Source organism: Salvelinus sp. IW2-2015, linkage group LG30 (genome assembly GCF_002910315.2).
Source record: "Salvelinus sp. IW2-2015 linkage group LG30, ASM291031v2, whole genome shotgun sequence".
Classification (NCBI taxonomy): Eukaryota; Metazoa; Chordata; class Actinopteri; order Salmoniformes; family Salmonidae; genus Salvelinus; species Salvelinus sp. IW2-2015.
The window spans coordinates 25,765,199-25,783,812 of NC_036869.1; the positions used below are offsets into that span (position 1 = coordinate 25,765,199).

Consider the following 18,614-nt stretch of genomic DNA (forward strand, 5'->3'; position numbering starts at 1 on the left):
CCCTCTCCCTGTACTCCCTGTCTCACCCACTACCATGAAGTGGCCACGCACACCTCCAACCCTCAATCAGAGTTGCAGACGAAACAACAGCAGTGGCTTGATTACCAACAATGACGGACAGCCTACAGGGAGGAGGTGTAGGGCCTCGAAGTGTCGTGTCAGGAAAAACAACTCTCACTCAACATCAAACAAAACATAAGGAGATGATTGTGGACTTCAGGAAACTGCCAAGGAGCACCCCACTATCCAACATCGAAGCGACAGCAGTGGAGAAGGGGGAAAGTTTCCTAGGCGTACACATCACAGACAAACTGAAATGGTCCACCCACACAGACAGTGTGGTGAAGAAGGCGTACAGGAGGCTGAAGAAAATTTGGCCTTTCACCCACAAAAGCTCTTTTACAGATGCGAAATCGACGAGATCCTGTCGGGCGTATCACCAGCCTGGTACACGGCAACCTACACCCCCTCAACACAGCTCTCCAGAGGTGGTTGCGGCTCTGCACACGCATCACCGAGGGAAGAAAATGACCTGACCCTCCCCACAGACACCTACAGCACCCGATGTACAACAGGAAATCCCAAAAAGATATCAAGGATAACAACCACCCTGAGGCCATCCTTGGTTCACACACTATCATCAAAGGCAGGTCAGTTACAGGTTCATCAAAGCTGGTACGAATGATTTTGTGAAACAGCGTCTTATCTCAATTTCCATTACTGCCTTAAACATGCAATCACTAACTCAGAGCTGCTGCCTACATTGGACCCAAATCACTGGCCACTTTAATAAATGGATCACTAGTCATTTAAAACAATGCCACTTTAAATAATGGCACCTAATAATGTTTTACATATCTTACATTAGCTCATATCACATTATATATAGAAACATCTCAAGAATGATCAATGGAAACAGGATGTATCAGAGCTTAATTTTGTGTCTCATAGCAAAGGGTCTGAATACTTATGTAAATAAGGTATTTTTTTGTATATATTTTTTTAATTAGGAAACATTTCTAAAACCCTGTTTTCACTTTGTCATTATGGGATATTGTGTGTAGATTGCTGAGGATTTGTATTTATTTAATAMATTTTAGAATAAGGCTGTAACGTAACAAAATGTGAACAAAGTCAAGGGGTCTGAATACTTTCCGAAGGCACTGTATGGCGCTACAAAAACACATTGTGACAACATCTGGACTCTATTGTGTCGCTGAAGCAGAATGTATTTCTTATTCTCCTGTTGGGGACGGGGGGTTTACATCAACACAAAGACAAAAATGTAATGTGAAGCTTYTYAAAGCCACAAGCTCTTCTTTATACCCCTCTGCTTCTCCCTGATTCCCTAGCAATTCACTACTTACAATACCAGGACATGACCAACTGGCAACCGCACCACTTGTAACTCAGTAAGAGATACATWGTGTCAAAGACCAAACTGGAACCCCCATTGTACAAAGCTCAAATGTGACATGAAATACCTATCACTGTAGATCATATTATTTTGCTATTAAGCTTTGGTGGGAGAACAACCTTAATTCAATTGTTCTGATGGTAAATCAATGGGTCGATCGGTTCAGAGCTCAAAATGGCCGACCTAGTGATCCTCCTCACTGCTGGATGTTTGAGGAGAAACCTGACCGATAGGGCACTTCTATACACATGACTTCCCTGAAGGGTAAGTGAAGTATGATGGATGATTTGTGTTGGTTAATTTTCAGTGAAAATTAAAATATCTCCTTACCTTTCAGGTCTTGGGCTATATGGAATGGGAGTGGCTATGTTKGGTGCGTAGGTCAGGTCTGAAAAAGAGAAACAAACACCCTGACGATAAGWTAAGGTTCACCATTTTTTGTAATGTCTTTTGTTATTTTGAAAACGTCCCGTTCTAATGATGTATGCTTCTACACCTGAAGAAAGGTAGCCTCTGTCTTCTCTATATTTGTCTTTGCTCTTTGTCTGTAAAGCTGCCTGTTGTTTTTACAGTACATCCACCTGTCTGTTTCACAGTATGTCTATGTTATATATGCATGTCCACTTCAAATCAAATCACATGTATTTGTCACATGTGCCAAATACAACCTTACAGTGAAATTCTTACTTAAAAGCCCTTAACCAACAATGCTTTAATGCTTTAAGAAGTTAAGAAAAAAATGTGTTAAGTAAAAAATAAAATAAAAACAATAATTAAACTGCAGCAGTAAAATAACTAAGGATGCACGATATATCTGTGAACATATCTTAATCCGCCGATATTAGCTAAAAATCCAACATCAGTATCAGCCGAGTCTAATTTAACGCCCCGATGTGCAAAACCTATATGACGTAGGTACATGTGACGTAATGACGCCACGTAAAATTTGGCGCAATACGTGCACACAGCATTCCTAAACTAGCCCACAAAGTCTGCTGTGTGGATCGAGCACCCAACAAGTCGAGCAGTCATTTAAAAGAATAAACCAGCGAGACAACTCAAAGGCGAAATCCATTAAAGCCAAGATAATGGAATTCATTACCCTTGACAATCAACCGTTCTCTGTCGTGGGTGATGTTGGCTTTCGCCGACTGGTCAAGCACTGGTACATACCGGTACACACTATTTTTCAGAGTTGCCCTACCGGAGTTAACACATAATAGTGTCACTGCTATTAGCTTCACGACATACATACTATGGAATCCCATTTGGGTCTTTGCATGTCAAAAAAGATACAGTAGCACTGTCAAAGCTATACAAAATTCTGCAAACAAGCAAACACCGGCCACTAACGATGTGTTTACAATACCGCGTTGATAATAAAGCATCATTTGTTAGACCACAACTTCTGGGGTAGCTAGCTTTAGCTTGGTACCTAGCTAGCACCAATAGAACCAGCCTGAAAACAATGACCAGAGAACCTGCAGTCATTTTCATTATTCTTAGCAATGATTTAGGAATCCATGTGAGTAAGTATTAGCTAGGTTGCCACTTGTTGGTTGCCTATTGAAATTAGCTACTTAACCTGTTGCCCAAAGCTAAAGTTAGAAGCAGCCAGCTAGCTTCATCTGGCTAGTGAGGCTCGATCGCCCCAGGTTATGTGTTGTGAAGCTAGCCACAATAAGGATTAGGCACAATAGTGGAATTTGCATGTTTGCCTTCAAAATAACAGTATGTTATTGACAGTAATGCAAATGAATACAAATAGTAGATCTATGCCATTTTTATTTTGWAGGCTAACCGCAAAGTCCACTATTGTGCCTAATCCTTATTGTGGCTAGCTTCACATAGATGGGTCCGACCACCATTAATCAAATAAGAACTGTCTTATAAATTAMGGTTATTTAGGATGATGACRCCTAGCTATATAGCTAACTATAGCTACTGAAACAGATTATGTCGTTTTGCTATGTTTTTGGGGAAGAAAATTGTTTGCATCCATGACCTAGCTAGCTTTTTTTTATGACCAGCACTGTAGGTGCGCRAGACAACTTTACCAGCATCATAGCATACRTATCGATGAATCGTTGTGACATATGAAATACGAGTGATAGTGTAATCAATGTGTTATAACTATGTAAAAAATGTATGAACCCATTAAATTATTATGTGACGTGCAGTCATATTCAGGTCCTGATTGGTGAACAAGCTTATCTGACACGTCAAATAGTGTTAAATAGTATATTTTTTGACACGCAAAGACCTAAACGGCGTTCCAAAGCAAAGACCTAACTAGGCAAGTCAGCTAAGAACAAATTATTATTTACAACARCGGCCTACCSCGGCCAAACCCAGACGACGCTGGGCCAATTGTGCGCCGCCCTACGGGACTCCCAATCACGGCCAGATGTGATACCGCCTGGATTCGAACCAGGGACTGTAGTGACGCCTCTTGCACTGAGATGCAGTGCCTAAGATCGGTGTGTGTGTTAACAATTTAACTGTACTAGAATGCTTAAAAGGCATCTAAAAATGCTATCGGTATCTAAAATCAGTTATCGGTATCGGGTTTTTTGGCAAGGAAAATATCGGACATCGGTATCGGCCAATAATGTCATATCGGTGCATCACTAAAAATAACAATAGCGAGGATATATTTAGGGGGTACCAGTACAGAGTCAATGTGCGGGTGCACCGGTTAGTCGAGGTAATTGAAGTAATATGTACATGTAGGAAGAGTTAAAGTGACTATGCATAGATAATAAACAGAGAGTAGCAGCAGCGTAAAAGAGGTGTCTGGGTAGCCCTTTGATTAGCTGTTCAGGAGTCCTATGGCTTGGGGGTAGAAGCTGTTAAGAAGCCTTTTGGACATAGACTTCACACTGCGGTACCGCTTGCCATGCGGTAGCAGAGAGAACAGTCTATGACTAGGGTGGCTGGAGTCTTTGACAATTTTCAGGGCCTTCCTCTGACACCGCCTAGTATAGAGGTCCTGGATGGCAGGAAGATTGACCACAGTGATGTACTGGGCCGTAGGCACTACCCTCTGTAGTGCCTTGCSGTCAGAGGCCGAGCAGTTGCCATACCAGGCAGAGATGCAACCGGTCAGGATGCTCTTGATGGTGCAGCTGTAGAACCTTTTGAGGATCTGAGGACCCATGACGAATCTTTCAGTCTCCTGAGGGGGAATAGGTTTTGTCGTGGCCTCTTCACGACTGTCTTAGTGTGTTTAGACCATGATAGTTTGTTGGTGATGTGGACACCAAGGAACTTGAAGCTCTCAACCTGCTCCACCTCGGGACTCCTTTTCATGTAGTCCACAATCATCTCCTTTGTCTTGATCACGTTGAGGGAGAGGTTGTTGTCCTGGCACCACACGCCAGGTCTCTGACTGTCACGCCCTGTTTCTCTTCTCAGAGCCCTTGTTTCTCTATGGTGTAGTAGATCAGGGCATGACTAGGGGGTGTTCAAGTTTATTATTTCTATGTGGGTTTCTAGTTTATTATTTCTATGTTGGTGATTTGTATGATTCCCAATTAGAGGCAGCTGGTAATCGTTGTCTCTAATTGGGGATCATATTTAGGTAGCATTTTTCCCACCTGTGTTTGTGGGATATTATTTGGTGTTTTGTGCATGTGCACCACGTAGTAGCGTTTCATTGTTAGCTTATTGATTTATTGTTTTGTTCTTGCTAAGTTTCACTTTATAATAAATATGTGGAACTCAACATACGCTGCGCCTTGGTCCGTCTCTCCACACGTACGTGACACTGACCTCCTCCCTATAGGCTGTCTCATTGTTGTCGGTGATCAGGCCAACCACTATTGTGTCATCGTCAAACTTGATGATGGTKTTGAAATTTTGTCCAGRTGGGAAAGGGCAGTGTTGAGTGCAATAAAGGTTGCATCATCTGTGGACCTGTTGGGGTGGTATGAAAATTGGAGTGGGTCTAGGGTTTCTGGGATGATGGTGTTGATGTGAGCCATGACCAGCCTTTCAAAGCACTTCATGGCTACAGACGTGAGTGCTACGGGTCAGTAGTCATTTAGGCAGGTTACCTTTGTGTTCCTGGGTACAGGGACTATGGTTGTCTCCTTCCGTTATGTTGGTATTACAGACTCAGTCAGGGACAGGTTGAAAATGTCAGTGAAGACACTTGCCAGTTGGTCAGCGCATGCTCGGAGTAAACGTCCTGGTAATCCGTCTGGCTCTGTGGCCTTGTGAATGTTGACCTGTTTAAAARGTCTTACTCACATCAGCAACRRAGAGCGTGCTCACACAGTCCTCCGGAACAGTTGATGCTCTCATGCATGTTTCAGTGTTACTTGCCTCGAAGCGAGCATAGAAGTAATTTAGCTCGTCTGGTAGGCTCGTGTCACTGGGCAGCTTGTGGCTGTGCTTCCCTTTGTAGTCTGTAATAGTTTGCTACATCCGACGAGCGTYGGAGCCGATTCAATCTTAGTACGATTCAATCTTAGTCCTGTATTGACGCTTTGCCTGTTTGATGGTTCATCGGAGGGCATAGCGGGATTTCTTGTAAGCTTCCGAGTTACAGTCCCGCTTCTTGAAAGCGGCAGCTCTACCCTTTAGCTCAGTGGGGATGTGGTCTGGGGATGGGGATGTGGTCTGGGGATGGGGATGTGGTCTGGGGATGGGGATGTGGTCGATGGCTTGTGGTTGGGGTATGTACAGTATATATCATCAATGACCAGTGTATGATATATCAACAGATTTCTGTGGGTGAAAATTAACATTCAACCCCTATATATCTCGATGATTCAACCCCATCCCCACACACAGCCTGCCTTCCTGCCTGCAAAGTCCTGAGGTCTGCATTGATCCAGTTAATGTATGCGGTTGAATATCATGTTTTACGAATGAGCAACACAACAGACTCACAGACAGAAGAATGGAACCTGTAGAGAGGAGTCTTTGGATGCTAAAACAATGTTACACATCGATGGTATACTTATTCCCTATATAGTGCACTACTTTTGACTAGAGCCCCCATATAACTCTGGTCAAAAGTAGTGGACTATAATAGGGTTCCATTTGAGACTAAGCCTAGAAAAAGCAGAGCTATGAGCTTGTATGTATTCCCATAACATGTTRAGAATATCACATGAGCTGCTGGGGGGGTGCCATATTCATTCAGTGTACTATATTTGTTCAAATTCTCCATATCAGAATAATGTGATGATGTGTGATTTCCAAATGTTTAAATGGGGTAGATTTGAATGAACTAGGCAAGTCAGTTAAGAACAAATTCTTATTTTACAATGATGGCCTACCCCGGCCAAACCTTCCCCTAACCCGGACGACGCTGGGCTAATTGTGTGCCGCCCTACGGGACTCCCGATCACTGCCAGTTGTGGTACAGCCCATGATCGAACCTGGGTCTGTAGTGACGCCTCTAGCACTGAGATGCAGTGCCTTAGACCGCTGCGCCAMTACAGAGTTTTTCCCCCTCTTTCTTTGAAAAGCATAGGAGGTTATGGTGGGGTCAGGGCTGTGACGCCACTAAACAAAGAGACACAGACTATTGAAGAAATGCAAATTAATAAAATCATTACATGTAAATTCATCCCGTAACTATGCACGAAACATGCACAGAAAATAGGCCACGTATTGATGTCATACTGGTACCACTTGTGCACATATAACTCGTAACTACAAGGCTGATATTCTGAAACACGTGTCGATCAGATTCAAGTACTTATGTAGGCCTATACAGTACACATTTATTGCTATGCAGCAAAATAATTGGTGAGGGACTTACTCATTTACTACATGATATCCCTCAAGCAGTTTGTATAAAAATACCACTCAAAATCCATAATGAACATAAATGAGAACTTACAGTTACTACTGAGTCTATAACAAAGATAAAGTAATGGCAGAGTATACAAAGGGTGCACAGGTGTCCTTGACGCATAGCGGCTGATTACTATTTAACAAACGTAACAAAGCCAGTCAAACTGGTAAAGAAACTCTCAAACTGCCGTAATAAGATCACTCCATAGCTCATGACACAGTACTGTGCAACAATGTCCGAAAACGGGGTCTACCGTAAAATGTCGGGAATATAGTCCAGCATTCAGAGCACTGTTCAGCTCAATTCAATCCAAAAGCGTTTCAGAGCTTATTTCCAGTAGACCTAACAAACAGGTAGGGCTGTTACAGTGACTGTATTACCTCCACACCCCCAGTCTGGAGTCATGACCACAGTCAAATTCCACATGACCGTTTAGTCAGGTAACTAGGCTTCTCCAAGCTCTGATGCTGCTGATGGTCATTTGTAACCAACCAAACTTGCTAACTGCCTGGTACTCAGTGCTCTATTGTCCCTCTAATCACTCTGACRTCAATGAAAATGTAATTGAAAATCAAATCAAACATTCCATGAGAGCCCATGAGCTCATGTTGCGCAACATTTCTTTAGGCTATGCAATTGCTTGAGAAAACAACGTTTTGATGGCCTCTATTAAAAAGAAGAGGATCCCGTCAGCTTTCTATAGGGTAGGCCTATATTTATTTCTCAACTTTCCWAATATTAAGCACATTGCTTCGCTTTACAACAGGAGTACAGCATACTTGGCTGGCATGAAAATGAATCATGGGAAATCGTCCTCCATTCACAATTGAAGTGCGTAGATGACACATGTATAATTTTYCCCCCTGCCCCTGTTCCGAGACAGGTGCATGGTAATGGTACATTCTAAATCAAAACTAATTTCACACATACAGTATATTATTTAGTAGGCTATATGTAAAGACAAGATTAAATTAAGAACAGTCAGATGGGTGWCAATATTAGCCTATCACTTGTGAATGATGTCCAGTGTGTGCAGAAAGGCATAAACAGCACATCCCTTTTTTGCAACTTTTTCAAATCATAGTCGTACACCTCATRTAGCCTAGCCCATAGGCCTATATTTTTTGATAAGGTGGCCAAATAACTTCTTAAAATTAAGCACATTAATCTGCTTTACAAATGGTGTAGAGCCTAACTGGCATGCATAGGTGGTGAGTGAGTTTCAAGTTTGGGGAAGATCATTTTCACCATAAAAATTTTACTTTATGCATAATCGCATTTGTGGTCACTTTTGAGAACAGTGTTTTCCCGCTAATTGATTGCATTTGGGAACATTTGCGCTTATAGCCTACTGCCGTGTGTGCATTGCTGCGCTTATAATGTGAAGAAATAGCCTAATAGTTTATCAACATTTTAAGCTAAAAGTTCTGATCTGTTGCATCAGCCTCATTGCTTTTAAAYGKGTTTTTGATGCGAGTGGTTGTATTAATTTGGGATCTATTGTATCCCACAACTGTCCCAGAGTATGTTTGGAATATTTATTTCTCGCACAGAAGGACAAGTTGACCAATARAATAGGTCAACTTTTGTACTATAAGGTGTAGTAGATTGACATAGGCTAGTGTGTTTTCTGTTTGTTAGGCCTACTCATCTTGTTGGCTGACGAAAAGTAAATGTGGACATTTCTAACATCTTCAATATGAGCCTCGGAATTCCATAAGAGTTGCTGGGAGAAGGGAATTACAATTATTATATTCAGCCCAAGGACACAATGGCCACTTTGGTCGCAAAAGGCAATCCATTGTTTAGGGGGAATTATGGCCACACAAGGGGGATGCAACTAGGAAATTTGAGGCCTGGTGAGAATATTATTAAGTGCTTGTCAAATTGTGAATGAGAGACTGATGAAGTGTGTGCAGCCTGCACAAGAAACAAAGCAGAGCTCGTGCCTTTCATGCAACTGTTTTCAAATCATCATTAGAGTGAATCACACACCCTTAGAAAGTATAAAAAATCTAAACATATAGCCCAACGTTTGTATCACAACTAAAGTTGCATAAATATCTCTAAATTAAGCAAATAGGAGGACCTATTTCTTTGTTAACCGCTCAACACAGAATAGCCCTCGGAAATCGTTTGGAAAAAATGTAATTTCTATTTTATTCAGCTATGTTCAATTGTATTATTCATACAATAAAATAATGCCACGGAATTCTAAGCAAATCTTGTCTGCTAAATTAACTAGTGTAGCCCACAGCCATATGACATAGCCAGATCAAGGCTTAACATCACAGTATGCTATTTTGTTCTTCTGAAATAGACTACATTTCTTCATGTCATGTTTCCTTAGACCTGTCTAAAATAAATAATGGGTTTATTGTGATGGTGTAGGCCATATTAAATTGATTTATTAGACCTACATGTTCCAAAGKCCTGCATCAGTGGCTTGAAGGCTATGCGTGGAAAACAGGAGATGATAAACGTGTTTATGTTAATTAATGGTAAATTACCGTGAGACCAGCAGATATTTGCTTGACAATCACCGACTGACAAAATTTCATGACCGCCACAGCCCTACGTACAGGCATACTCGCAATCGAACACAACAGACAGACACACACACACACGCACACACAGGGGCCCCTGCAAATATGTATGTACACCAGTCGCAACTATAGATACCGTAGCACAATCTCAGCCATAGATGCACACCATGCACAAACGCATGGATTGAGATACAGAGAAAGCAGGGAGATAGTTAGTACCTATATAAATCAACCACAGAGTAGGGAGACAGATAACACAAAGGAGGGAAGAGAGAAAGGAAGAGGGATAAATATATGTGACTGATACTGGAGATGGAGAGAAGGTGGGTTTACATACTGGTACTGGACATACAATGCTGGACACACAATACCGTACATATGGACAGATTAGCAGCTGAGGTAGGGCAGATTTGGGCCTTTGTCTAAGCAACAATAACATATCAATCACATACGTAGTGTGAATCGCCAGTGCCTCACAAGTCATTACATTAATATAAACAACATAATGCTTAAGCTTGGGCGATATACCGTTTATTTCTTAAGACTCTAAGCCGTTGAGAAAATATTGAATTTGGCCTTTACTGCTATAGCCCATAGAAACGCATTGAATAGTGCATAAATAAATAGCAAAAAAACACAGTAAAAAAATAAATCATAAGGAATACGGTTTTGAAGTGTCTGTCCTATATTCAGGCGATAAACGAAAGCTCAGTGCCTTCGGAAAGTATTCAGACCCCTTCCCTTTTTCCACCTTTTGTTACGTTACAGCCTTATTCTAAAATGGATTAAATAAATAAAAATCCTCAGCAATCTACACACAATACCCCATAATGACAAAGTGAAAACAGGCTTTTATAAATTTTTGCAAATTCATTAGATATTAAAACAGAAATACCTTATTTACATAAGTATTCAGACCCTATGCTATAAGACTCGAAATTGAGCTTAGGTCCATCCTGTTTCCATTGATCATCCTTGAGATACAACTTGATTGGAGTCCACCTGTGGTAAATTCAATTGATTGGACATGATTTGGAAAGGCACGCACCTGTCTATATAAGGTCCCACAGTTGACAGTGCATGTCAGAGCAAAAACCAAGCCATGAGTTCGAAGGAATTGTCTGTAGAGCTCCGAGACAGGATTGTGTCGAGTCACAGATCTGGGGAAGGGTACCTATATTTTTTGCAGCATTGATGGTCCCCAAGAACACAGTGGCCTCCATCATTCTTAAATGGAAGAAGTTTGGAACCACAAAGACTCTTCCTAGAGCTGGCCGCCAGGCCAAACTGAGCAATAGTGGGAGAAAGGCCTTTGGTCAGGGAGGTCACTCTGACAGAGCTCCATAGTTCCTCTGTGGAGATGTATTTTATTTTATCTCTATTTAACTAGGCAAGTCAGTTAAGAACAAWTTCTTATTTTCAATGACGGCCTAGGAACAGTGGGTTGGTTAACTGCCTTGTTCAGGGGCAGAATGACAGATTTTTACCTTGTCAGCTCGGGGATTCGATCTTGGAACCTTTCGGTTACTAGTCCAACGCTCTAACCACTAGGCTCCCTGCCGCCCCAAGATGGGAGAACCTTCCAGAAGGACAACCATATCTGTAGCACTCCACCAATCAGGCCTTTATGGTAGAGTGGCCAGACGGAAGCCACTCCTCAGTAAAAGGCACATGACAACCCGCTTGGAGTTTGCCAAAAGGCCAAAGGTGCTTCACAAAGTACTGAGTAAAAGGTCTGAATACTTATGTAAATGTAATATTTTGGTTTATAAATTTGCAAAAATGTCTAAAAAACTGTTTTTGCTTTATCATTATGGGGTATTGTGAGTAGATTGATGAGAATKTTTTTTAAATCAATTTTAGAATAAGGCTGTAACGTAACAAAATGTGGAAAAGGGATGGGGTCTGAATACTTTCCGAATGCACTGTATTTCAGTCCAAGTCAAGTACTGCACATACCATACTCTCTCTTTACCAGTAAATATCCCCACATCAAACAAGTCATCCCAAAAATGCAGGAAAGATAATCGAACAAACTTTTAAAAACCGTTTCTATCACTTTCAGTGTTTCGGAACCAGCAGTTAATTTACTCAGATCTATTGATGACATCAGACCACATGTTGATTTGTGGATATTGTCTTTAGTTACAGGAGGACGGACAGATCAAGGGGTACCCAGATGAACGGATGGAAGATGGGACAGGAAAGGGGAAAAAGATGAGCGTTTAACGGAAAGAGAGAAATGGCGACCCTATACTTCTAACTTCCAATACCATCGCCCTATATTGTAATACTAAAATAATACAACCTGGTTCTCACCAGCCATGCTGCCATGCCCTTCACGTCTCCCTTAAAGTTGAATTATAACACACATCCTTTCGATACACACATTGATATATAACATGAAACGTGATTGGCCCAACCCCACACATGCACAGGGAGTCACATAAGAGTGACTGGGCCCTCAGAACTGGATGCTCTGAATGCAGCCCCCTCCAAAATCCTAATCTAAATGTGACCAAGGGTAATCCTACAGGGAGAGGCACCGAGGATAGCATATGAGATATGAACCCACGTAACAGAACAGCAGAGGGGGGAGAGTAAGAGAGAGAGGGAGAGCGAGAGCGAGAGAGGGGATAGGATGGGGGATTAGGACCCTAGGTAACACATTTTTCAAGCAAAAAGTAAAAAGTWGAAAAATAGAGCAAGGCGTGAGGAGGGCGGGAGAAAGGAGAATCTGAGAGAAAGAAAGAAATAAAGGATGAGTGTATGAAGAGAAAAAGGATACGAACAGACACACAGAGGCAAGAGGGAGATTGAAGGAATTATAAAACATTTGGAAAAGTGAGAGCGGAAATATATAAAAGTGAACAGAAAGTACCAGCACAGGTTTAGGAGATAAATCCAGTTCTGTCTCTTTTTCTCTATCTCTTTTTTTCCTCCTTTTCCTGCAATTTTGAAGAGTCCTATCCAGACATCCCTCCCTTCTTCTCTCCCCCTACGGGTCCCCCCTTCTGTTCTCGCCCTAAAATGTTTCTTGGTAATGCCGGTATTCTCTCTCCTACCTCTCTTGCTCTCCCACAGAACATGCTCTCCATTTTCTCACTCTTTTTTTTCTGCTGTCCCCTTTCATCTGTGCATTCCGCAAGCGTTCTCTTCTTTTCTTCGTCCCTTCTTCCAGAATGGGTATGTGAAGAAATTTGTCGAAGTGGACTGAATACAAAATTAAAGTTAGCAAGCAACATTTTTTTTTAGAAAGAGCAAAAATAATAGGGAGGCGTAAATGCACAAATCAATTAGTAGCATGCAGTCTGATGCATGGACAATCCAAGGCCTATGTTTTCAGGGGMGCTCTCTCTGCAGAGTAAGGGTGAAGTGGGTCTAGTCTCTCTGTACATGAGGGAAAAACCCAAAGCAAGCAAATGAAAAAAGAAGAAACAAAAAAAACAAAGCCCTGGCTTTGCTGCGGTCTCAGGCGAAAGTGGATAGTAGACGCTCGTGAGGGAAGGAGTCAGCCCGGGTGTGTGTGTGCATGTGTGTGCCTATGTGTAAAGAGGTGGGAGGAGAGAAGGGAAAGCTAGCACGACTGGGGGTTCATTAAATATCCAGGAGGGAGGGATAGAGGAAGAGGAGTGTGTCGGTGGGGAGAGAGGGAAGGGGAGGGGGCTGCTGGAATATTTTCTTTCTCACTCTCCCAATGTTCGATTTTTGGACTTGCATTTTTACCCTCATTCCTGGGTTAATACATTTTCTTTCAGCTTTGTGTCCTGCCTCTTTTTGCCTCCCCTTTTCCTTGCTTACTTTCTGCTCTCTCTCTCTGTTTTATTCAGGCCATTTTCTACACATGCACTTGAACCCTAAATCCTGCCATACCCTCCCCTTTCCCTCTTTCTCTTGCTCGCGCTTGCTCTCTCTGTCTCTGCCTGTCTCGCTCTCTCCTAGACAGAGGATTGAAATAGTGCTTGCAGGCTAAAAGCGAGCGAGTGAGAGGGAGGGAGGGAAAAGGAGAGGGCGAGGGGGAAGGGGAAGGGGACCAAAAAGGGGAGAGAGATGTAGAGGGGGAAGGGAAGATGCTTAGAAGGTCTGATTCAGAGCTGAGGGTGGCTGTGTGTGTGTGCGTGTGTGTGTGTGTGTGTGTGTCTGACTTATCATATTCGTTACTTAATGCTTTCGGTCTTCAAATGCTATTTCATGTTTGGTACACTCGTAAGTCTGAGGCAATGGCAAATAAAGAAGAAACATAATCCTATTATGATGGAGGAAAACATCAAAATGTAAAAAACCACAGCAGCAAACTTCAGGGACCTCAAGACTTTTTCATGAAAAGCTGCAATAACTGAACACTATGAACATAAACACACATTCAAGAGTTCCCTTAACGGCACAGACAGTGACAATGACTTTTATCTTTGGGCAATTTTCCTGCATTATATTTACCATGCATTGTGTACTACTCTGAAACAATAATATAATTACAATGAAATTAAGGGGTATCTGGTAAAAAATAATGTATTATGAATAACTTGTTACCATACTATTACTAAGTTAGTCGCACKTCATGATGTGCTACCCATCTAACAATGTGCATTGTCCTATTGCAAAACCATTTCTATGACCTAGAAAATCCAAAACCAGTTTATGCCATACTGACAAAGCATGAGGCTTTTCCATTTCATGTTTATGTTTGTGGGCTCACAGCGTCTGAGCGATGTCTGGCAAAACAAGTCCTTTCACTCCCTAGCTGCATCCCAAATGGCACCCTATTCCTACAGTGCACTACTTTTAACTATAGCTTTGGTCAATACACACAGTACACTATATCATATATGGGGAATAGGGTGCCATTTTGGACGCAACCCCATGTCTCATCTAGTGGTGTAAAATGTCACTGCACCAGCTAAGTTGCCTGAAAGCATTGATCTAAGGTCAGTTTGTTTATATAGGGTACCTTTGTAGGTGGTCGGTAAACTTGCTGATCCTCCATCTACTGTAGGTGTAGGCTATCTTCTCCCTGAGGCCACTGCACCACACTTCATGTATAGGAATGGTCGCTGGGKAAAGAAACATGTGGACATAAAATGAACAAGCCTGCCCTCTGCTGGTATAGCATAGTAGGCTACTATCTCTCACATCCATTCCTCATCCCCTGATGAAGCAAATGCGTGCATTTAAATTGTGCTCATTGCTATTTCTTGCAATATCGCTTCGGAACTGTCTAAATACACCTAACTCCAAATCACAAGGTTGCTTACAAGCCCAGTTGCTGGCTAGGCCTACATCGAATTATTGAGAATACATCCACTCCAGCATCTTTTCTAAATGCTCACCACTGCACATTTCACCAGGACCTGACAGCACTGTTTATACCTCAATGGACTGCACAGCCTTTCGAGCACCAGTGGTGTAAAGTACTTAAGTAAAAATACTTTAGGGTACTACTTAAGTCGTTTTTGGGGGGTATCTGTACATGACTTTACTATTTATATTTTGACTACTTTTACTTCAATACATTCCTTAAGAAAATATTGGACATTTTACTCCATACATTTTCTTTGACACCCAAAAGTTCTCGTTACATTTTGAATGCTTAGGAGGACAGGAAAATCCAATTTGTGCACTTATCAACCAAACATCCCTGGTCATCCTCACTGCCTCTGATCTGGCTGACTCACTAAGCCGACATGCTTTGTTTGTAAAGGATGTCTGAGTGCTGGAGTGTGCCCCTGGCTTTCCCGTAAATTAAATAAAAACAAGAAAATGAAAAGGTGGAGAGGGATGAAGTGAAGGAGAGTGTATGTGTGGTCTCACCTGGTGTCCACACTAAGAGGCCAAAGAGTACTTTATGCTGAAAAACAGACACAAGACAATATTATTAGACATGAATACCACTTGAAGCTTGATGATGACTTGATCATTTGAATCAGCTGTGTAGTGCTAAGGCAAAAACAAAAATGTGCACAGGTGTTTGGAGCATTCCGATATGCCACAGCTGGTGAGGTGTCAGGTTCGCCTCTGTATTTAAAGGGTGATTATTTCAACTCTCTGTGAAATGCTGCAGATCTGGCAGCAGACGAGATAGGAACACAAATCCCACACAGAAGAAGTGGATAGAATTCGACAGGTCAAGGTATCCTTCTTCCTCCAAAACKGTGAATGTGAGACAGGTTCCATGTACAACAAGACAGGCAGAGGAAGAGAGAAAAAGAACACAGAACAGTGCCTCTTATCTTACCTCATTTGCACACACTGTATATAGACTTTTTTCCTATTGTGTTATTGACTGTATGTTTGTTTATTCCATGTGTAACTCTGTGTTGTTGTTTGTGTCGCACTGCTTTGCTTTATCTTGGCCAGGTCGCAGTTGTAACTGAGAACTTGTTCTCAACTRGCCTACCTKGTTAAATMAAGGTKAAAWWAAAWAWTAAWAAATAAATTACCTCTGGTTATGGACACTTTTGCCAGCAATATAGCTTCCACGGCCTGTTCCTCGGACAGTGAACATCTGGCAATATCTAAATTTTCGACCCCTTGATCAGCTCGCACGCTGAAAGTAAAGACAATAGCTTATTTTTTGTAGATATGAAAACAATAACTGAGATATGACCGTTCAATCTAAAGCAGATGTCATTTTCAGGATACGTCAATACAGCACAGAAAGCTGAACACCAGACTGGTATTGTGGTTGTTCATTAGGTGATGGGAAATATGCAGTTTGTATACAAAATAATATACTTACCTGTTGTATCTTGAAAAAAAGCATTGGAATTAAAAGTGAAATGTTTAACCTATTAACCTGCTGCATTATTTATGTATTAACAGTTGATGAAGAACAACTCCAATTTCATACATCATTGAAAATGTGTCTAGGAATAAGAATKTAAAAAGTTAAAATAACTTCTTAGATTTGATGGAGAAGTTATACATCTTAGTACTTTATCAATTTATGATTTGTATCCATGTGGACGAGAGACAGGGGTGCAGGAACAGAGTATTTTTGCCGAGCAATGCAACGAAGCTGGATCATTCTGGCAATRATACCTGCACCATCTACAAGCTGCAAAGACTCCCTAACTTTTCTTTCGTAAATTCGCTCTGGTTATCTACTCCGATTTCAGAGAACTCGCGTCTGAGTGTCCCAGAGCGCAGAATAATGCATTTACGAGCGCTCCACACCCGTTGAATATGGCCGGTGTCAGTAAACGTCGGCAAAAAAAAAGCGTAATTAATTTGATTGTTTCGAACTTCACTTTCTCTCTCTGAGCTGCTTTTCTAAAATCACCTTCATTCCACTCTAGAAAGTTCTGACGCAGTTCTCTATCGCAAAACACTATTAACTCCCTCTACTGGAACTAGGTAAAACATACAAGGTAACAATTAACCCTTCTCTGACAGTGATAAAATTAACAGGGTTACATCCTCTCCTCCTGAATCAGCATGYATCCTTGCACGTGATAAGACTATTCCTTAAACACTCTCTGAAGACATAGCTCTGAGCTGACTCATATAAGGAGTAGTGTAAAAATCAAGGGCTTGGGAGAATGCTTGATCCAAACCAYTTAAGATTGACTGCATGACTAAGACTAGGGGATTTCCTAATGTAGCGTAAGTCAATTTCTAGGGGCTATTCTCTTTATGGAGGATCTCCTCAATTCCATCTCCTAATCCTGGACTGATTCGCCCCCTTCTGAAACTCTAAGCCTCTTCATTCTCCTGTTATTCCTTTCCTTCAGGTTCCGGATCCTTTTCGATTTCCTCCACAGATTGTGCACTTTGGCTTGTGTCCATAGTTTCATCTCAGGTATTCTCTGTTACAACTTCTACACTATGATCCACAGGTAAGTATTGTACTTCGTTCCCTTCCAAGTTTCCATCCATTTGTGCCTCTTGAGAATGGAACGTTTGGGCTTTGGGGTTAAGTGTAGACACTTCCTGACTAGATTCTGTTTCTGTCACGAACGTTGTTGTAAGAATCGGACCAAAATGCAGCGTGGTCTGGGTTCATCATCTTTATTACGTGAACCGGCAAAAAACAATAAAGAACAAAACGAACGTGAAGCTATGCAGTGTTCAAGGCAACTATACACAAACAAGATCCCACAAAAACCCAGTGGGAAAAGGCTGCCTAAATATGATCCCCAATCAGAGACAATGATAGACAGCTGCCTCTGATTGGGAACCATACCAGGCCAACATAGAAATAACAAAACTAGAGTACCCACCCTAGTCACACCCCGACCTAACCCAATTTGAGAATAAAAGGCTCTCTAAGGTCAGGGCGTGACAGTTTCCTCACTCTCTTCTTCTGATTGGACTTCCTCTTCCACTTGTTCCTCTAGTCCTGGCGACCTTTCCTCTGATCTGGATTCCTGTTATTCAGCTTTGTAAGTCCTACCATCCTCAATTTCAATGACTACTGTGTTGTCCAGGAACCGAGACTGAGGAAATTAATACTCAACCTCATAATCACCTTCAGGAATCTGTGCCTAGTCAGTATTATTATCCACTTCAGCAGCTGGAGTTTGCTATGAGGTGTCTGGCTTCCTTGATGGCCTACGCTGATGTAGCTTGTCATCACTTGATGACAAGAAGCCACAAGGTAGGAGTAGGTCTAGATGAAACACCCATTCAGGCCCTTCTGTGTGCTCTAATACCACAACGTAAACAGGGAAGTCCTTGATCCGTTTCACAACAGTGTAAGTAGTCTCACTCCAACAGTCTGCAATTTTATGCTTCCCCGGGATCCCAATGTTCCTTACCAGAACGTGATCTCCGGTCTGCAAAACAGATTCTCTAACCATTTTGTCAAATCTCTGTTTGTTATGTTGATCAATATTTG

The 18,614-nt window shown here is 41.8% G+C and overlaps 1 long non-coding RNA gene across 1 annotated transcript in view; it reads right to left on the reverse strand.

Moving 5' to 3' along the window:
• Window positions 1–13,325, reverse strand: part of LOC111955367 (uncharacterized) — a 50,532-nt gene extending 37,207 nt beyond the window's left edge. The window contains exons 1-2 of the long non-coding RNA XR_002876108.2: window positions 12,844–13,325; window positions 1,748–1,805 (exon numbers count right to left, since the gene is read on the reverse strand). This is a non-coding gene — a long non-coding RNA (uncharacterized lncRNA). The remainder of the gene's footprint in view (window positions 1–1,747; window positions 1,806–12,843) is intronic.
• Window positions 13,326–18,614: the final 5,289 nt, after the last annotated feature.